The 23,126-nt window shown below is 36.6% G+C and overlaps 1 protein-coding gene across 3 annotated transcripts in view; it reads right to left on the bottom strand.

The window, feature by feature from the left end:
• Positions 1-23,126, bottom strand: part of nrip1a (nuclear receptor interacting protein 1a) — a 51,571-nt gene that overhangs the window by 20,048 nt on the left and 8,397 nt on the right. The window contains exon 2 of one of the 3 annotated variants that reach the window (XM_005157749.6): positions 195-255. The exons of the other annotated variants lie outside the window; for them this stretch is intronic. The gene's annotated coding sequence lies outside the window, so the exon portion shown is untranslated. The remainder of the gene's footprint in view (positions 1-194; positions 256-23,126) is intronic. 3 annotated transcript variants of the gene reach the window in all.

Here is a 23,126-nt window from a genome sequence, read left to right as displayed (position 1 = left end):
AACGGCTGAGCAAATGAGGCCCTGGCTGCGCTCACACAGAGCAAAGTGAACTGTTTACTCAGAGCACACAGGGGAAGATGACTTTTACTGCAACCCCATCCTCGCGCCCTCCCTTCCCCCACTCGCTCCCTCAGCAGCACACACTCATGTCTCTGTCTGTAGTGAGTGAATGTCAGAGGGTGAGCGTTCGTGACCTTGAGTCGCGTCAGAAGCACAGCGAGGGTCGTGCTGCCTGCAGGCGTCCTTCAACTGCATCTGCAAGACACAAAAAATAACCCTTCATGCTGCCCTGATAGATAGATATCTCAAATATCCTGCCTTTCTCCAATGGCCGTCTGCGATATCAGTCCCTGTGATGAAAAATGTCATAGAGGCCGTTGTACTTGTAACCTCGCTCCACAGTGGAATCGCACAGTTATCTGCTTGTCTAGCCAAAGACACTGCTTGCAATATGAAGGCATTGCGGGGTCTAAAACGACATGAATCAAAGGGAGGGAACCGAAGTGTAAGGAGGTCAGATAGATAGCGCATGCACACTGATGCACCAATTCAAACGCCGTTCATAATGCCATGCACAGTACGCATTTTGTGCTGCATCTCTTTCCACCCCAAGATTATGGCTAAGATATGACTACAAATTGTATTTCTTATTTTAGTTAGGGTGAGTTTACATTGCAGGATTTTCATAATTGTCAGATCGCCATTGTTTTCACACTGCATGACTCTCTAAGGTAGCGTTCAGTTGGTGCCGTGTTCATACTGCATGATGGACCAGTGACAGGAATTAAATAATCGCTGACAACTCTGGCTCACAATAATGATAAGATCATGTAAGAGACTGGAAATGGTGCAATAAATATTTAAATATTCAACAATTCTAATGGTCTGTGCACTTGCAATCCTTTTTTTTTTTTTTTTTTTTTTAATTTTCAGAGTAAATCATTATGGAGGAGGAAATGTGTAGAGAGCTGCAGGAAACAAGGACTGTGTAAAGATGTGTAAAGGTTTTTTTTCTTTCTGTCTGATGAGATTGTAAAGCTTATTTATCCTAATTTTATGGTCTATAACTCCTGACCTGTGTCCTGCTCTCTTATTGGCTGTTTTTTATCGCCAGTGTTGGGTAAATTACTATAAAAAAGTAATAGATTACAAATTACAGACTACTCCTTGAAAATTGTAATCTGATTACTTTACTAAATACATTATGTAGAAAGTAATCAAATTACTAGTTCACTTTGAAGTTCCTTTTAAAATAAAATATACCTATAAAAATACAAAATATACTGCAGCTCTTTCAGTAATTTAATATTTAATGAGAAACATTACAATGGGCTAATCACAGCAGCTTAACATATTCAAAAAACTTAAAGAGTTCGTCCAAAACTTAAAATTCAACACGTGTTCCGAATATGTATGCACCTCCATTGTAAATAACAAACTTGAGTGTGCAAAAGACACGATATGTTGAATGGCTTCATATGCAGCTACACTTCTCTTCACATTCAGAAGTTACCTTCACTCCCGATCCTGTACAAAAATTCCATTTAGCCTGTTTAGGCTAAGTTGGATTGCCATGCTTTTGGATGCCGGTGTCCTCCTTGGTGACGAGTGTTGTGATAGAATGCTTCCTGTTCAAGTGCTTGAACAAGTTGCTGATTCGGTTAAAAGCAATGTCTTCGGAGACTGGACATGGACTGCCTTTTACACCAATATTTTTTTTTTTACGCTCAAAGTAATGTCTGTATTTCCACTTGAAGCAACCGCTCTTGCCAGCAACCATTTCAGCTCACGTTCACCAGCAATTAAAAAGTGCATGCTTATTTACTGACACTTTTAGCGGAAAATCTAAAAGAAGCATTTTTAAAAACTATATTCGTAACATAATTAACACAATTACATTGACTTCAGTAACTGTCAAAAAATTACACAAATTTAAAATGTATTTGTTACATTACTGTGTTCTCCAAAAATGTAATTAGATTACATTAACGGGTTACTGTGGAACGAGTTACACCCAACTCTGGTTATCGCTGATGTGTTTTTCGATCAGAACTCATTCACACAGCATTCTTTTGAATCACCAAGAAGTTGAGATATTTAGCATGGCAAAAATTCACAGACGTTGGTGACACATCAGCGATTCTTTCTGATTGTGTTTTTGATAAATCACGCTCACGTGAACAAGCTCCCAATTGTCTCTGATTTCTTGCTTTTGTTGGTGATTTCACACAACCTGTCAGCAAACGAAAATTGGGGCTAAAACGAACTGCAGTATGAACTTGCCTTTAGTAGGTCAGGCTCATTTTAAAAAGGCTGTTTTCAACATTTTCAGCCAAAAACAGAACATTTTTGTGTGTTTTGCATGTTTGTTTAAACAACATTTTTGGGACTGAAAGTGCATAAATCTGAAACCAGGTGGGAATTTTTGAAAACGCCACCACTGTCATGTCTGTGCAAATGCCTGAAAATGATGACGTCATGGCCATACACAGTTTGTGTTTAGGGAGTTATCGAGTACTTGAAAGTGTTGCTCAAGTGTTTGTTAATGCCTTATCAGCAAAAAATTGTTTTACTACACATTACAAACTAGATGCAGCCTCACATGGCAAATTCTACATACACACCAGCGCTGAGTTTCTGACAACATGTCACCACTTCCTTACAGGTATTGTTTAGAAACAAGGTGACAGTGCCAAATACTGGCCTGGCATAAGTAATACAGCCTTTTCTGCCATTTTCACCGATGTGTAAATGTGAATAATTTTAAAACATTGTCTTGTAAACAAAATGCAAGGGGCTACATCCTTGTTGTGTAAGCATATAGCCTAATTGAACCTGGTTGATAGTTCTATTAGTGTGGTTTTTATGAGTGTGACAGTGAATATTGCCATCTGAACTGGTGCACACCAAACACTTTCAAACTTAATGTGGTGCAGTTCAACTGAAATATTAATGCAATACAGACCAAAAACATCTAAATGAACCAAAAAGCAAGACAATACATCAAGATGTAACCATAAAAACGCCAGAATGAAGCAGCATACTTATTTTTTATTGCCTGTCATAATTCAAACTACCAGTCAGAAATATAGCTTCTTGCAGCAGATGTTTGGTTGTATGTGGCACCATTTTGACTCCTTTACACATTTTTAGGAATCAAATAATTAATAATAAATACTGCAGAATCCCATTAATGCATAAACATCAGAGCTACCTAACTGTAGATTAACCAAGAATTATGATTATAAACATGCAAAGCGCATTAAAATTGGGTGTTTGAATCAAGACCGGAAGCTCTACTCTTGATTTAAAAACAAAACTTAATTAAAATTTCTGATAAAAGTTTCAACCAAAAGTCACTGTATTGCTCAAACAACAAAACCACAAAATTAAAACGTAACCGTCTTTCCAGAAATAAAATCCTCACTATTTTACATAATGACATCCTTGACACTTCAAGGCATGTTATGAACTTCTCCGAACACTATTGCATTAACACTTCATGGATGTTCAGCCGAGGATAGGTGTCTTTTTCTGGGAGGTCAAAAACAGACACACGTACAGCTTTTACGACGTGAACGATGACAGGTTCTCAGAGGCTCGGGCCTCCTTCCGAGGAAGCAGAATTGACCCCCTCTGCGGATGAAACTTTACACCCTGCCAATGGCGACCACACTGGTACCCAGCTGTTCTTGTCCTGCACTTGGGTGTGCTTAATCGGTGTTTAGTTTAACCTCAGGAGGGTGATCAGGAGGGGGACAGAATTCAGCGATGTTCATCATCTCAAACTGGTATGGCTGAAAACATGTTGCCAGATATCTTATCTGAAAATACTATGCATGCTGCTCAGCTAAGTTTACACAAGCCAGTGTGCAATGCTAGGACACATATGTCTTTTATAATAAGTTAAAAGTTAAAAGATATATATAAAAAAAAAAAACCTTAATATTGAAATTGGCTAATGTGGCATACTGTAGGTGAGAATTCTTGTTCTTAACATGAATACTCTGTAGGGACATTTGAGAGTATTGGTGTCCGTTCCTCATAAGGCAATGTGCTGAACAGCTGCCAGTGGTCCTGATAAGGGCTAACACACGGTGACCCTGAGATCAGGGGTTATGTTCATGGACAAAATGCAGGGGCTGATTAGTTAGTCTGTCTTCGCCTTTAAGACTGAGGCCAACATCATGGGCATAAGAAGCACTTACAAGTCAACAAAGAAAAACATAATAAATGAAGAAAATTCATTAAATAAAATTTAAAATTTAAATAAAAATGCATGTCTTTAATAAAAAATTAATGAATAAATAAATAAATAAATAAAAGGACATTAAAATTAGGTCTGACGATAAAATTGGTATCGATATCGTTATTTATTAATTGAACACCATTGTCAATATCGCAAAAAATGTATGGTATGATGTGCATAAAAAAATTAACTAATCTGCTTCACACTTTGTATGGAAAACACACATTTCAGTAATAACGGCAGACTAATTACCTCAGAAAACACAGCACACATAAACACTGCAGCTCTTTTTACTTTTCTCCATAAACTTGCATCGGAGCTGGATCAATGGTTTGTCAGTTTGTCGTCAGGGGAGTGCCACGTGCTTGCGATTGTCACTTTACGAGGTCAGGATAAAAACACATGCGAAAAGAAGTGCAGAATAGCAACAGTGAGGAGATTGTAAATAAAAAAGGATTTTTTCCAGAGTGGCTTTTTGGTTTCTTTTCTTGTGCATCCCAGCCACTAGCACCCCATCTGAAAGATTTTTTAACATAGGGTGTAATATATTATCATGATGTATGATATGAAACTAAATGAATGATATATTGCTATATATTTTTTTAGCAATATCACCCAGCCCTAATTAAAATATTAGACATATAACATAAGTCATTTAATAATTAAATAATTTTTTGCATTTTCTCTCGGAGCAAAACTATGAAAATTTCTGTTCAAATTAATTAACTTATTCTGAAATCTTTACAAAATTCATAAATACACCGAACACCTCATAATCATTTCAGATCATACATATCTGCTTGTTTATTGATATTTTAAGCTCACATTAAAAATATTGTAACTAAATTAAGAATATGCAATGTTTTTAATAATCATTGCCATATTTATAAATAAAACCTTTCAAATCAATGTAATTCTATTTCCACAAGACTCCGAATTCCTTCCCAGGACCTTTAAAATGCATTTCACTGGGGCTCTTTGCTTTGTACTGGAGAAAATAGGTCACATACAGTCTTCCACTTTTTTTAAGTGGACAAAAGAAAAGTTCAGCTGAGTTTTATCACATAACTCAGCAGAGACCACCTTCATTAACCCCAGCGAAGAGAGATCAAGCTCTCATATTGCCAGATGTGCTCTGGAGCCCTTATCAGCCAGCATGTATGTGAGACAGGCTGATCTTAATTAAATACTGCTCCTATCCAAAGGCTATACAGCGCACTCGTTTTTACTCCCTTCACTGCTGCCTTTTCCCATTCAGGGAGGAGATTATTTCAGCAGCTAATGGCGGAGGACTCAAAAAATCCCTTGCCTTATTAAGTAACATATTGTGCCTCATGCTATCTTAAGCAAATGGTTTCGCTGGAACTCGCTAGAATTCAGAGCTGAGACCGAATGCTGCAGCTTTGGTCCCTCGTTTTGGAGCCACGTTTACTCACTTGTTAGGCAGTAAATGGGGCTTGTTGATAGCAAATTCCCAATCGCAAGTCAACAATATCACTTGTGTGTTATAAGGGATAATTGATCCAAAAATGAAAATTGACTCAATCTCAACTAGTTCCAAACCTTTGAGTGTTTTTTCTGTTAAACACAAAAGAAGATCTTATGAAACATGTGGAAAACTGAAAGCTATGACTTAAGCAAAATATTTGGTCTTCAACAGAAAAGAAGTAATCAAAACAGGTTTGGAATAAGTGGACCGTGAATTAATTATGACAGAATTTTTATTTTGGGGTCAATTGTGCCTTTAATAACTTATTTTTAATGTACGATTTAAAAAAAACAAAACTAAATGTTAAGATTGTGAATTTGATATGATTTTAGTTTTTGATGGTGGTTGTGTGGCTGTTAAAGATGAGATAAAACTCTATATTTTCCAGACTCGCTCACTCACTCAAATCTTTTGTATTGAAGTAAGAAAGAGGATGGTATGCAGTAGAATGTGACAAGATGCTTTTTTAAATTTAACAAATGAACTGTTTTACTTTACTTTCTTTATTGTCCACAAGTGGGAAAAATGGCAGGAAAGTTCCTTTGTGAATGAGCGATACAGTGAATTATTCATTTTAGCAATTCAACTACAAGTTTTTCCTCATACTTGATGACAGTACTTTAAGCTTGTACACAGTAAAAACAAGAATTATGACGATATGGTTTCTGCAGGTTTCACCAAGTTAAAATTAAGACTTTTAAAGACCATTATGAATAAAACTTTAAACTTATACAAGGCTAAATGCAAAGCATATCCCAGTTGGAAAAGATTTTCACTTGGCCCATCAAAAACGATTCCAATTTAATACATTTAATAATACAATAATAATATATTAACAATAAAAAAGGTCATGTTAGTATCCTTAGCAGTAAATAAATGGGGAACTTTTAAACAAATGTTACTGTAAGGAAAGTAAATAAAACATTAAGGTAAATACAGTAAAGATGCTTTTTTTAAATAAAAAGTTTTATTGAGATTGGCATTGTTGGTGACTGTATGAGTCTTAATGGCCAGATTAGGTAGCTATACATGAATAAAGGAAGATTCAGACCTGTTAAAAAAAGATTTAAGACCTACAGCACAACATTTCAGTAGATTTAAGACTTTGTAAGGCCTAAAATGTAGCTTTTGAGATTAAAGACCCCACGGATACCTTGCTAGACAACACACAGAAGCATGTGATGCTGAAAAACCATCAAACACAATACTTTACATAAACTACCCATTTTAAATCACCACAGGTTAAATACATCAAACAAGTCTAGTGTAAATAATCCAAGTCTACCAACTGAAAATATTAGTGAACTGTTGTCCAAAGACTTGCCCATTGATACAGAATAGGGAAAAAAAATGATATTGAGTACTTTGTGAAATATCTATGCAGTGTTTTTATCTGCCAAACATTGATATTGATTTCCTTAATTGCTTTTTTAAGAGTATATCAATATTTGAGGTTCATTTTTATTAATGCATTAATTTGATTAGGGGTGGCATTGTGGCTCAGTGGTTAGCACTGTCGCCTCACAGCAAGATGCTCTCCAGTTTTTCCCACAGTTCAAAGACATGCACTATAGGTGAATTGAATAAACTTAATTGGCCTTAGTGTATGTGTATGAATGCGAGGGTGTATGGGTGTTTCCCAGTGCTGGGATGCGGCTGAAAGGGTATCTGTTGGATAAGTTGGCGGTTCATTCCGCTGTGGCAACCCCTGATACATAAAGGGACTAAGCCGAAGGAAAATTAATGAAATAATTAATTAATTTGATTACAAGTTGTTGCAAGTTACATGTAATTAGACTATTGACTTACCATGTCATTTGTTGTTGACAAAGCGTGAATTTGTTTGTTTTTGAAAAGCTGTTTACAGTTGTAAAACTTTAGAATAAAATTGTATTTATTTACATTAGTCAGCCACTTTAGTTAAATTAACAATTGCAATAGTGCATTCTAGATATTACATGGTGCATCTAGTTTGATTTAATGGACCTGTCCCTATGGGAAGTAACAAACAAACAATGTTCATTAACTTATGTTAACAGAGATTAATCGACAATAAACTGCTCATTGTTGTTTAATAATAGTTAATGCATTAACTAATGAAATGTTATTTCAAAGTGTTACCAATTGGTATTGTGCAGTAAACTATAGCTACTGTGGTATATTTGACAGTCTAGCCAAACAGAGCTCAATGTAAACAACACGCTAGTGTAAAAATAGGCTTTTTGTGCTTTGGAAAATGTTCTTGCGTTGGCCTGCAGTCTGTGTTTTGTGTCTTTCACATACCTTCCAGCCTGCAAACTGCCTGTCTAACCCTGATCCGACCTTCAGTCGAGAGAGAGGCAAACATGGTTGACCTGCCACTAAACTTTCCCCGGCTGGATGATAAGCGCTTGTTTAATTATATTCATCTACATGGATCTGACATTGTTCCAGGATGATGTCAGAGCTCAGCAAGGTTAGCGGGAGCTGAAAGTGGATGGGAATGTTAAAGCCACCCACTGCAGCACTTTGCAGGCAGCAACTTTATTTTCTGCTTTGTTCCACGAGCTCAGAGGGCAGCTTCACTATCCGCTGTTACCGAGGGCATACAAGGGCATCTGCCGAACACAGGCAAACCGGTTAGGAAGACTGTGGAAGATTGTGTTAAAGGGAAATAACTGTCACTCAAATGTGAAATATGACAGCGTGGCATGCTAATAACTTGTTGGATGCAAGCTTGTGACAAAACGGTTGTGAAATGAACATATTTTGGGTTTTATACACTATAGAATTATTGATATTCTTGAAACAAAGGGTACAAAAAGTTTTGAGCAGTATATGAGTAGTAGTTTAAATGAACATCCCAAAAGCCCTGATGCTGCTCTAAATGATGATTTAATTTCATAATAAAGCAATTGGGCATAGTGTGAACATGCTTTCACCATTTTGTCAACGAAACACTAACTTAAACAGTTAGGTTAAACTCCCTTTTTTATATACAATAAATTCATTTAATTGCATTAAGCAAGTATTTACATAGTAATGAATATGAAAAACAAAATCTGCCACTTTCTATAAGAACTATCATTTCTACTTTAAAAAAGCTCTCGTTTAATCATGTTTCACTTGCTTCTGAAATTAAAATGAGCAATGAGCTAATCAATGTGAAAGAAGGCAAGGCCTCAGAGCCACACCTACCCATTGCATTATTGTCATAAACCAGAGATGCCCTAACTAGGGCCCATGGGCCAAAGTTGGCCAGTGGTAATCTTTGACTTGGCCCACATTCCATCTGAGAATAGAGAGAGAATGATGGGGAAGGCTAAAAGATTGTTATTTTAAATCTAACATAACCTTTTGTTTGTTTGTTTTATTGTTAAAAGCTAACTAAAATTAAAGGTTTCAGTTAAATAATGAAAATTAATCAGATTTTAAAAGAGATAGTTTATGCCTTTATTGCATTCAGTTATCATTTTAAATGTTATACTGCATTAATGAATACAATTTAAAGTAATGTTTTCTAACTTATTAGGAAATTACCCATGGCAACTTTAATTTAATATGGCTTGGTACATTTACCTTTGGCCCAATGCTCTTAGTGACATTTGTTTTTTTGGCCCTTTATACGAAAAAGTTTGGGCATCCCTGGTCATGAAGCAATGGTGGTTTAAAGGTATTTATTAGTCACTGAAACTTTTCTTTAAATTTGTTTCTGAAAGCCATTTCAAACTCCTGAAACAACCTCCACAAACAAACTTTTTTTGTTCAGGGGTCCGTTATTTCGATCCTCGAAATCATGATCAGTAACGCAACGATTGGCTGATCACACAGCAGCGTAATGACATCATCTGATTAGTGTTCATTCCATGTGAGCAAAATTAAATAAAATTTGTAGTAAACAGTTTGTTAAATATGATACACAATAACTTTCCACCTTTGTTGTGGGCTGCATGCTTTACACTTTCATGTATCAAGGGTATTTAGCAATTTATTTAGTTTTACATTTAGAGAGGATTTTCTTTAATATAGTAGCCATATTAGTATTACAGTAGCCGGTATCAGTGTAAAGTATAACTGGGTGTTTAATTTAATTTTGCATCACTAAAGTATTTTGATATTGGTAAAAGTGTCTGCAACTTTTGTGAAGCATCAAATCACCGTCATATTACATGTCAAAACATATGCATGACTGCATAAACGTATTATTCCTAAAAAAAAAAAGTTAGATATTGTGCATGTCTATTATCATACACAAATTGTACTAAAGTGATTGTACGCGTTTGTATCTAAAAAGTTAATATCAATACATTTTCTCTTTGAACCACCAGGTGGTGTGCTGATTGCATAAGTTTTATTAATATAAATATATTTTAACTTTCATATCAGAATTTAGAACATACTTTCAGTATTATCTTAGCTTGACCCAATTTAATCCGGTTTATATAAAATGAGCCTGCTCCCGGGCAGGTTTGCGCTACCAGAACTTTTTGCAATGACAACAACTCTTGGATAAGTTTTGAAGAATGCAACGATCCTGGATTGTGTCAAATCGTCAATAACCAAATCTAGCAAACCGAGTAATCCACGTGCAAAGAACAGACCCCTGATCTTGACCAAACAGTTACTCCAGTTTGTTTTTTATTACTTTGCTTGGGGTATAAGAATTCATCATCTGTATGAAATCTTTACTTTTTCCCAAATTCTTTTATTATTCTGAATTCCATTTTTTTCATTTCATGCTATCAACAGTATGAGAACAACATGAGCATCATACATTCGTGTATGTGTGTATTCAAATTCTGTGACATTCACATTGTTTTATATGGCCTAATAAATCTTTAATATTAAATTCCTCAACTCCATACGTGTTGTCCACATTGCAAAAATAATATTAGGGCCCTACTTAAAGGAATAGTTTATTCTAAAATGTCAAATGTTTATTTAATACACCATCTTTTGTGTTTAACAGAAGAAACTCAAACAGGTTCTTAAAAATTAAAAGGTGAGTAAATGATGACAGAATTACCTTTAAAGGGCTAGTTTACAAAAATAGGACATTTTAATTGAAAGACTTTCTGTATATGACTTATTTAACACTAAAGATGATTTTTAGATAAACTGTGATTATTTGTAGTTCGGGTCAATGGGTAACAGGACTTTAAATGTCAATAAGCAAATACAGACAAAACAATCAACCATTCAAATCCAAGCAAAATTAACCATTTGACTGACACTATTTGATTACAACAGAAAAGGAGAATGTGTGTGTTGTGCTAATCCTGTATGTTACAACCTATATTTAAAAAAAAAAAGCTGTAAACAAACAGCATCAACTCACAGCTCAACATTTGAGAAATCACATTTTAAGAAACAACATTTGTCAAGCCCCACATCAGACGTCTTTCTCACCCTAAACCAGGGGTTAGGGTGTTTATATGGAGGGCATGCGAATGTTTTCATGACAACAGTGGGTCTTGTGAAGTGATCACTCAAAGGCAGGTCAATTCGCTTTGATAGATAGGTTTACGTGTGTGCACCTCAGGGGGGGAAGAGTATGCAGGGCTGCTATAAAACATCTTTAATGGCTGGACCCGGTGCTGCTCCAGTCTTCATCTCATTTACAGGCAACTTGGATGTTTTATCACCTTCAGGTCTCCTTGTGAGCCTCGCCACCCACACCAATCGAGCGGGCGGATGCTGGATGAGCAGACCCGAGCACCAATTATATCATTGCCCTTATTTACGCCATTCAAATGTTTTCAGGTCAGCTCTAATCTCCTCCTAATCAGTGAGGTCAAACCACACAAAAGTGCATATCGCTACAAAAAAAAAAAACAGGCCAGCTAAATCAGAGACGTCTAGCTATGAATGTCAGACGAACCACAGTTACATAAACAACAAAATAAAAGCTGAAAACTAGTTGCCCGCTGTGCATAAAACAGGAGGTTAAATGGAGCAAATGTGAAAGTGTGTCAGCGAGGTTGAGGTTTGGTTTGTGCAGGGTCATGTTGGCGTGTATCAAAAAGGTATTAAGGTCGTAACTGTCGTTTTAGATTATCACAAATCCCCTTAGATTCGCTTTGAAAACAGATCGATTTGCTTGTAAGTGAACTCCTAATGCAAGCTATCCTATCTTATATAACATACTGTGCTAGTCAGTTGCGTGTCAAAATGTAGCTGTCTACATGCAGCTATAAATAAAATACCCTCCTATGTATAGATTACAACAATAAGGTTCTGCTATCAGCAAGATTTAACAATCCAACAAGTGGCCTCCATTTTATGCACTTTGGCCCAAATAATTCTACCGTAGCGTAGCAGTTCTGATTCTGTGTTCTAGTTCCTTTCTGCTGATGCCACAAATGAACACAGCACAGCAAAAAAGTTACCATAAGGTCTCTACTGAGAACAATCACATCAGTCTGCCTATCTAGCATGGGGAAGAAAGGACCAAATCCATACCTTTTTTAAGCGTTTTGAAGTTGTGGGTGTTAGGAAATTCTCTTTCTGTCTGTCATGACATTTTAGAGCAAATCGTTGGCAGCGGGATATGTCATAAAACACTTTAAGGTCATATTAATCTGTCTTGGGGCAGGGGCATTAAAATAGCAAGACTCTCGTCATGCACAGAGGACATGTCCCACTGATATTCAGCGTATGTGGGATTTTTGAGTACTGATTTGGTCACTTCAACTGAATAAGGCAAGGCAAGTTTATTTAAATAGCACATTTCATACACAGTGGCAATTCAAAGTGCTTTACTTAAACAAGAATACAAGAGAGAAGTATAAGAAAAATTAAAACAAATAATAAAAATTATAAAAAAAACAGATAAAAACAAATAAAAATGTGTTAAAACAGGTTATAAAATAATGAAAAAGAAGAGAAAAACATAATAGTTCGATCTGTCAAACGTAGCACGGGGCTTATTCAGTAAAGGCACAGCTAAACAGATCAGTTTTCAGTCTCGATTTGAATGTGCCTAATGTTGGAGCACATCTGATCATTTCTGGAAGCTGATTCGAGAAGCGAGGGGTGTAGTAGCCGAAAGCTGATTCGCCCTGCTTTGACTGAACTCTTGGAATTTCTAGTTTATATGATCCTAAAGATCTGAGTGATCTGTTAGGTTTGTATTCAGTGAGCATATCTGTAATTTATTGAGGTCCTAGGCCATTTAGTGGTTAATAGACAAGTAATAATACTTTAAAGTCTATTCTGAATGTAACTTGGAGCCAGTGTAGACACCTGCGGACAGGTGTGATGTGCTCTGATTTCCTTGTTCTGGTCAGAATCCTGGCCGCAGCGTTCTGGATGAGCTATAACTATCTAACTGTCTTTTTGGGAAGGCCTGTGAGGAGACCATGACAGTAATCCAGCCTGCTGCTGATAAAAGCATGAACAAGTTTCTCAAAGTCTTCACTGGAAACAAAGCCTCTGATTCTTGCAATGTTTTTGAGATGATAGTATGCTGATTTACTAAATGCTATATAGGGAATCTTTTAGGTCACTAGACTTCTTGCTGTTCTGAAGTGAAAACATTGGTAATGTGTTGTCAAAACATAAAGGCATGGCATGTATTTTTGATGTTTTCCACATCTGTATATACAAAAAGATTATATATGATAATTATATCTATAATGTATTATTTGACATTTCTATTTTATTAATTAAAACATATAATAGCAACTTATTTTTGTGACGGTATAGCTGAATTTGTTCACATTATTACTCCTGTCTTGTCACATGATCCTTCAGAAGCATTTCAATAAGCAGACTGGGTGCTTAAGAAACATTTTTATTTTCTATCACTGTAGTCACCTTTGAACATTTTAATTCTACCAATATGCAACCACATATATAAAGAACCCAAACTTATGTACTGTTATTTTAACTATGATTGCATACAACTATCATAAATGATAACAATGATCATTTTCACCTAAAATTTACCTTTAATGGTTTGGCCCTGTGCCTTCCTTGAAGCGGTTACCTTTCCGCAAATCACAGAAATCTACCTGACACACACATCTTTCTTCCCGGAGCCTTGTTTTCACCTCGGCTCTAGCTAGATCATTGCTCATAATTAACCCAAATCGCTGGTCAAGGGAAGATCATGTGTCCTGACCTGACAAAACAGCTTATTAAAGTGTGCCTGACCTTGGTCTGACTCCTAAAGTGGATGTCAACCTTGAACTGCGGATGACACACTGCCGACAAACAGCCTTAATCCACTCAACAGAGCAAGTCGGATCAGGTTTCACACCCCATTATTGGAGATGCCCACTAAAAATACACCAACGAACAGTAAAGTGCTGTTCCAATACAGCCTGGATGATAATTATCTCAGCCTTGTGGGAAACAATCTGGCCCTCTGGGTCAGGTCTAAGGCTGTGCTCAAGCGTCATCCTAAACAGTTTGACCAAGACCTGTTCGCCACTTTCAAGGTCTCGTGGAGCTGCTCTCTGTAGTGTGCACTAGGGCTGCATAATATTACTCAACATTAACTTTGTGATATTTAGTTTTACTGCAATTATATATGAATACAATTTCACCAGATGACATGAATATCCAGTGTTTGAGAGTAGCTAGCTACTTAGCCTAGCTACATTTTTCAGTAGGTTGATAGTAGCTCGGTAACTTCAAGTCAAGTGGAGCTTTATTGTCATTCTTCTACATGTGGAGGAACTAAATGTTGTGTCTTGCAGGACAACGGTGCTACACAACATTTCGTTCCTCTGTATGTTTTATATAATTATAAATTAAATTATATTTATACATAATTGAGAAAAAATAAATATCACAATATCAATGTTGAGTAATATTTGAGTTTGTGATACAGTATAGCTTTTCTTACTTGCTTGTAATACAGTATAGCTTTCCCAGTAGTTGGCTACTTTTTCAGCAAGCGTCAAGAGTAGCTTGACAACAGCTACATACAATAGTGAATTACAGCCATCTATTGGTAAATCAAACATCTCATGGTTTCACATTTATTTATTAATATATTAGTTATTTTTTAAATAACATTTTTCAAGTAACAATGGGTGCAATTCAATCCATAAATTATTCTAACATCTTGCGAGGCCTTCAATGAAATATCTTACCAAAATAAAGCCAAATGTCATGATTGTAAAGGAGACTTATTATGCCCTCTTTCACAAGATGGAAAATATGTCCCTAAAGTGTGTATGCGAAGTTTTAGCTAAAAAAAAACTCCAAACTGCCGCTTTTAGGCTATTTTTAGGCTATACATAGTTGTGCCATTTTGGTTACTGTCGCTTTAAATTCAAATGAGACTGTGCTTCCAGTCCTCTTTTCAAACAAGGACGGAGCTACAAATGCCTATGTGTCAGCATAGTGGCAGTTTCAAAAACAAGACTAACATCCTATTCTAATGAGGAAGATATCATCACTAATGGGCGGGGCTTTCCTCTGATGACATGTACAAATGGAGATTGTCAATCAAAGTGTCTCTGCAGGCTGTTTTTATGAAGTACAATTATAAAAAAAATTAATAATAATAATAAATATTTACCATTAGAGGCTAACTATATTCAGAGACTGTTGTCAAACAACTTTAAAAAAATCTTAGTAATTATTTTTTATTATTGTACAGCTTCATTTTGTTGCAGTTTTGACTCTTGACATTCTAGAAAGTGCATAAAAACATTAAGCAAATATAATTATAATTATAAATCATAATTATATTGCACTGTTTCAAGCACCAATTATATGGCTTACAATAAATATCTATTCATTCATTTTCCTTCGGCTTAGTCCTATTAGTCATCAAGGCTCGCCACGGCTAAATGTGCCACCAACTTATCCAGCATAAGTTTTATACAGTGGATGCCTTTGTAGCTGCAACCCAGTACTGAGAATCAACATCCATACACACTCATTCACACACATAAACTACAGCCAATTTAGTTTATTCGATTCACCTATAGTGCATGTCTTTGGACTGAGGAGGAAACTGGAGCACCCAGAGAAAACCCATGCCAACATGGGGAGAACATGCAAACTACAGATAGAAATGCCAACTGACCCAGCTGGGACGCAAACCAGTGACCTTCTTGCTGTGAGTGTTAACCACTGAGCCACTGTGTCGCCACAATGTCCATTCAAGTTTTTGTAATATACGCCTTTGAGGAAAAAGTTGCTTCGATGTAACCACTGACTTTGCTGAAGTAATTTTGCATTGCTCACGCTAAAATGAATGCACTTCTTGGGGAAAAGGTGATTTTCTGATTTACTGATGATAATCAAATGGAAAAACAGCTGCTTCTTTGTGATGAATGAGGTGACACTTTTCGCTCAAAGCACAAAGGCACCAATGAAACCTGTAAACAAACCCCCCAAAAAAGCACAAATGACCACAACAAAAAAGCTACACCTCTCCGGGGATGCAAAAGGCACCAAGAATTAACATATCAAAGTGGCATGCTGAAAACACAGCACTGTAATGTTTACCCAGCTGTCCCTGGTGTTTCTGTCTCTCCTTCACCGCAGATTCCTTCCACAGTCCAAACACGGAGGGCAGAGAGACTACGCCATAAAATGTGCCATGAGCTGAACTCAACAAAACCACATCCCTCGGGTAACGGCATGAACTGCACACCCACAACGTGTTGTGAAGGGGCGCCTGCTGTTGCTCAGTAACAGATTAGCCCAGTTTATGCTTTAGTGCGGTGGATCGGCTGGCCATCACCACTTGCTCTCTGCCAAATCATGGCCAGAGGACTTTCCAGACACTCACGGTAAATAGCCCTTGACCGTGAACTGTCTGACTGTTCAAACATTTTCAAAAACCTTGAGCACATCTATGCGAAGCCCATACGACCACAGAGCTCATCTGTACATCTCCAGAATAGCACAATCCATCTTTTTTTTGCTTTTGCTTTAGAAGTAACAGCCACGGTGTTTAACTCTGAAATGAATGTAGCATACAAGAAAATATTAAATGTCTTGCAGGAACATATTATTTGGCCGAACGCAGTGTTCCCTCGCATTCTCAATGCCTCCGGATATAAGAAGTTCATTTACTAGCTGTAGAGAAGCACTTGATAAAACCGAGAGTGACTGTCAAGAATAACTATTAAGAAATAAAGCAGAAGGAAAATTTAATCCACTTAAAGGTCTCCATACTCTGTGCCGAAGGCCCAAACTCATGGCAGTGACAGTAAATTAGGGGTGTAACGGATCATTTGAATACATGGTTCAGGGCGCTTGTGACCCTTGGCTTAATAGCAAAGTTTAACTGTCATCTGCATTGTCAAGAACCTTGCAAGTGGTTTTAAATCATTCACATCCATGAGGGGCGAAAGAGCTTATTTGGAGACTTTGATATTATAAAATAAAAAAATATAGTTCATTTATTTCTAATTATGAACTAAAAATTAAAAGAATCAGAAGTAAAAGCCTGCACACAGAGATGAACCAGAAGACCAGTAGTGCTGGGCAATTAATCGAAATGAGATCGCAAATGTGATCAAGCAAATTTACAAATGTCATGCACATATAATTAAGGAAGCACTAGTAAATCTCTTCCAAAGGTCAGAGGGTGCTCACGCGTAGTAACTTCAAACACCCACAAAGAAGAAACTCAGGAAATTCCTATAGCGTTACTTAATAAACAGAAGATGCAACTACTTTAACTGATTCAATGTGAGTAATTATTATGTGACTAAATGCATTTAAAACACACAACTGAATGTGTGAAGAGAGTTTGGAGAAATGCGAGTAATGTGTATGTTTAAAAGACATTTTCATGTTTTCAGATGTACCAGCATTTACTACACAGTAAGGATGAAGGTCGGCTGATAATCACATTTCATACTCGATCTGTACTCGCCAATCTCATGAACCAATCACAGGTGTTTGTTAATGAGTTTACAAGCAGAGGAAGACACACATGCACTCCTGTGTATTATCCATAGCCTACAGCAGCCACAACATTTGAGGAGGTAAATGATGCGTGGGGGTGTGAGCGATCTATGCGCGCATGTCACAACAACTAAAATAAAAAATATATACAGATGCGGTGAAAATTGTTTATGCAGTCTATTGGCGCAACTCGCTTGAGTGATGGGACTCTTTGTTGCAAATGCAGCCATTGTATTTCCAGTGTTTTGAGATGCTGTGACGCAAGCTGAGCGTTTACCACTATAGCGTCTCATCCAACCACATGACCTCTCCCTGAAGCTCTGCAAGTCTCTTGCATATTCAAAGTGACTCCATGATCCCAAAAAAATGTGTAAATATACCCGAAAATCATGGCAACGCGAACGAATAAGCAAGAGAACAGATCACGAGAGGCACAGTGATGGCCTAAGCATTACATTTGTTAGGTTAAATGAATAGAGCAGTACATCGCAAGTGCAAATCCCCCTCTCTATCATCTACTGTCAATAGCTAGACACGAGCAAAATATTTGAATGGTCCTGCATGTATTTAGGTCTTTTTTACATATAACAAAATCATGTAAAGCTGCTTCTAACCGTGACATGTTAATAAATAAATGGTTATAAGAGACGTGTTTAAGGTAATATAAGCAGCATCCTTAATTTATTATCTTAGGTAAGGCAAGAGCTTCTCTTAAGACTCATACTTAGAGGAAAAATGTGCCTAATGCATAATAAAGTTTGAAGAATCAGAATTGGTACTCGGTATCAACCGATCACCATGACAAGAAATCGGTACTTGGTATCGGCTGCAAAAATCCTGATCAGAGCATCCCTACTAAACAGTTGTAGTTTACTGAGAGGATACACAAATTACTGTCATTATCACAGATGAATTATTTCAATTTCATTATTGACCAATTAAATTGATTTTGCATAGCTTGTCAGTGAACAACGACTCTGTGTTGTAAATACTGCTCCATCTGAAAGCATGTTCTGGAGTTACAAACCATCTTTAATTGATAAAATGCGCATGAAAATTTTGTAATCAGCAATAAAAATCAGCAATAAATCAAAGGAGTCAAATTTCTTCCCTTAACACAATGATTTTTACTCTTCTTTTGGCCAACATCTCTGGACTTGGGACAAAAAGATACAATAAAGTCATACCAGCAGACTAAAAATACTAAAATACTTTAACCGGCAGAACATCACTTTTTCTGATTTGTACAATAATGTAAGAATATTTCATTTATTTAAATTTTGAATTGAGTTGGGAACTGCGTGAATGTGTCTCTGAGGTAAGCCGACCTTCTTAAAACTAGTTTACGTAGCATTTTAGTTTTCCTCTGGCCTTTGCATAATGCATATTAAAGCAGTGTTTATGAGTAGTGTGTTTTTTATTAGCTTGTATGCGATTTGTTTCATGCAGGTATGTTTCATAATTCACATTTTACTATAGATTAAAATTCAATATTTCAATAATTCAAATGTGTCATGATTGGTAACAAAAATCGTGTTAATAAGCAATCTGTTTCTTTCAATATAGACACATATACACAAACAATACATAAATAAATTATTCACACTACATCTATAGCAATAAAAACACAAATATATTGCTGGAATCACTTTCAGAGCATTTTCTCCAGCCGATGGATAATAAAACAGATGACAAAACTGATTTGCATGTTTAGAATACAAAGGACAATAGCGACCAGGGCTTAATATAGTTATCAATATTATCTTTATAGCCATCATTCTTGATGTCAATGTGCCTTAATGCGTTATAAATATGACTAAACAAGCAACATTACAGGTTGATAAAATAAAATAAACAAAATCAAAAATACCTTAAATCAGACATTTCTTGACATACCATTTGACGTAGCATATTTCCACCATTGCCCAGAACATATAGTACAACTGCCCTGCTGTAATCCAAACTCTAAAAAAACAATATTTTTTACATAAGCAAACAGTGACACCTGCCATTTGTAACACTAATCTTTTCCAACTATATATGTTATAGATTACCAGGTGATAAATTCAGTTTAATTAAGTCTTTGGAAACACCTCGAAGGTCTAAGTTCAAGCTGTGCCTTATTTTCCTGATCTGCTCACCACAGAGCCCTCTTTGTCTCGGCAGGCAACCGTTGGATTAGATTTTCCTAACGACATCTAGTAAGCATGACCTCATATCTTATCGAACTGGGTACACAAAAATGAAGCCGGTGAAATCAGCCGTGTCGTAACACCGCCAAGAGCTCCTTGAAAAGAGGTTTCACAGCACCTGTCTCAAACAAAAACAATACCACAAAGTCTGACTGCCATAGTTGAGTTTTTCACACCTAATCTCACTTTGTGCGCCTCGCAACATAGCGATAAATCCATTACCTTTGCCTCACGTCCATCGCACGTGCTCCTGTCCGTTCTTGCCATATATATCAATCTTCTCAGTCATTCATAAATTCTGAAAATCCCCTTTTAGTTAATTGCTGAACCAATTTAATTTCTAAAAAAGCCCTAAGTCATAATGAAGTGGGGATACATCCACGTACTGCCTCTGACAACGCTGCTCTTTTTTTCCCTGCATTTGCTGGTGTGAGTGGATGAACACTGAAAGATGCTTGCATTAAAGCCATATAATTATGTGAGGGTGAAGCACTCCACGGCTCGGCTTATTGTAGCAGACACAATGCCCTTGCCTGAGCTCTGTAGGCTCCAGAAAGGACAGGCAGCTAAGAAGTTGTGAAGGACAATCCCCCCTAATAGGACAGCACTGCGGCGGCCTTGGACTCTGAATTCTCTGCTCGACAGGGGACATACATCAATCCGTCAGCCCAGCCACAGACAGCCCTGTAACCTTCAAAAGTCTCTGGATCGGTAAGGAATGATTGGCATTCAAGTGAGCCACTTTTCTCAGTGGGCTTTGCTTCATATAACCCAGGGTGGTTAAATTAAGACACCATTGAATAACAGTCTTAAGTCCAATTTAACTATCGCCCCTACTGCGTCCTCTCAAGCCTTCAATTATGCTGATCCTGCCACACGGGTGACCTGCAAAAACCTTTATCCCTACTACCATTAAAGCTGTCTACAGATGTAGACACGGCAGCCAATACATGTTGGAAATGACCGGCTCAAGCCGGCATCCTCGTTTAAAACTGACCTGGAACGTCACTATTACCGAGCCAAAATGCAGTGGCTTTGGTGAATATTTGTGGAAAATATTCGCAGATTCAGCCAAAAGCCTAAAGACTGGTTTGAAAGTTATAAAGGTCACGATGACATTTGCTGAAGTAAGTTAAAAGCAGGCCCAGACAAAATCTGCAGACACCTTCACATTTTCTATGCTGATTTTCAATAAAAAACTGTGAAATTCTTTGGCGTGGGTTTAAACAAATTCCAATTTAAAAGAGATTTTCTTGGTAGCTCAAAGAATATGGGTAACTAAAACATTTTATATTTTAAAATATTTTTTTTTATTTATTTATATATATATATATATATATATATATATATATATATATATATATATATATATATACATACACATATATATATAATAGAATTATGACATTATTGATTTTATTGATTATGAACTACATAAATAAATTTGACAAAAACACTGTAACATGAATTACGCAAATAGAATTCAAAAACAGCATTAGCCAATTATTTTAGAAGGACTTAAAACAAAACAAATAACAATAAAATACTTAAGCTGGTCAGCTTAGGTAGAAGTCATTTTTTAAACAAATTAGGAGCAAATATTTGGAGTCTAAACAGAACAACTAACTGATTTCACTATTAAAAGTTCTTTAATTTGTCACAGTTAATTAATCGTAAAAGCTCCTCAACACCATGTTTCTGCATAAAACAAAACTGCTGCAACTAAACAAAGTTATGCCAACTAGTTTAAAGTTCCGAGCTTGTACATCGAGGCGAATACGCATGCACACGGGATTAATTATGGCTGAGGTTATCAGCTAAGAGCGGTTCACATGTCTAATATTTCATCTGTGCAAGTTCGTTATTTCTTTTCTTGTGCGTATATTCGGAATTACCTGCTCATGCTTTTCAGGCGCACCTAGAGAAAAGAATGGCGCGAGAGCACAGTGAGTAACGTAACAAGAACTGACCAGTCACCTGCACGCTTTGTATGGAATATACACATTTCTACTCCAAAAAAAATACAAAATGAAAATACCAAACAAGTTCATAATATAGTTGATCAAAAGTGCCTCAGACAGCAGCCTTTGACTACATTTCTTCTCTTTAAAAGGTAAATATGATGTTTAGATCTACATTAGACGAATACTTTTTGTTTAATTATTTTTCAGTCAGTTCTTTTCAGTGTAAAATTATTACTTATGTTTAAATGCCAAAAATCTTTTCTCCCTTATTTTTAAGTCTAATGAGAAATGGCCTAATGTTTGCTTTTTATTATTATTCAGTGCTGTATTAATTGGTTACTGAGCTGCAATAAACACCACTTTGAAGTATAAGGAGTTTTCAAGTGACTTTCTAAAGCCAGTGTTTTGAAATTAATGAAAGCATAATAATCATGAGACCTTGATTATTCCTCAGACTATAATCGTACAACCAAAATCTATAATCATTGCATCCCAAATTTGGAGTTGACAAATATTTTTAAAAAGTGACCTAGAAAATATCACAAATGAATACATAAGAACAAAGGCATTGTATGAATGACCAGCACTTGTTTATCATGAATCTATGGAACTTGTTAGGTTAAAAAACATTTACAGGAATCTGTAAATAGTAGATTATAGACTAAAGCTATATTCTATGGATTAGTTCAAATAATCCCAAAACCTTAAAGAACTCTGTTGTTGATTGCCAACCTGTTAATTTTAGCTCCCAACTAGTAAAAGTCTTAATGCATGGGAAGTTAAGGATAGTTGCACACACGCCATAAATCGCATACCTAATATTGGCCTACTCTATAAAAACATCACTGATACACATCGCTCGCCTCGAGCTGACATTTCTATTCTACAGATGGAAAAATCATTTCTGTGGTGTACTGCTGATAGATGAGCTGGCACACGGAGACATGATTTAAGATGCTTCTTTCCTTTTGCCCTCCACTTTTGCTTACGCCATTAGTTTAATACAGGACTCTTTGCTTGCATTTGTCTTTTTTTCGAACCACCCCCCCCACACCCCCCTCCTTCACAGACCACAACACGAGCCAATTTAAGAGGCACTGTAAATGTCTTTTTCGTAAAAGCAGGTGCACTGCTGAGATCTCATTGATCCCTGATGTTTACAAGATCACGTTGGGCCGGTGTCTCCTCAACCAGCCTTTGCTTGCGTGAGCATCTCTCCTCCTGATTTATCTGACCCCGATCTCGCAGCGGGCCGGCTGTAATTTTTTTCTCTCGCAAACTATGAATAATGCACTTCAATCTCCATTATGGTCAATCAATTATGGGTTATGATTGAGGGGCGTGGCGACCTCCTGTCTGCTAGATGA

The sequence above is a fragment of the Danio rerio genome, chromosome 15 (assembly GCF_049306965.1).
Source record: "Danio rerio strain Tuebingen ecotype United States chromosome 15, GRCz12tu, whole genome shotgun sequence".
NCBI lineage: Eukaryota > Metazoa > Chordata > Actinopteri > Cypriniformes > Danionidae > Danio > Danio rerio.
This window is presented reverse-complemented; position numbering and strand designations above follow the sequence as displayed.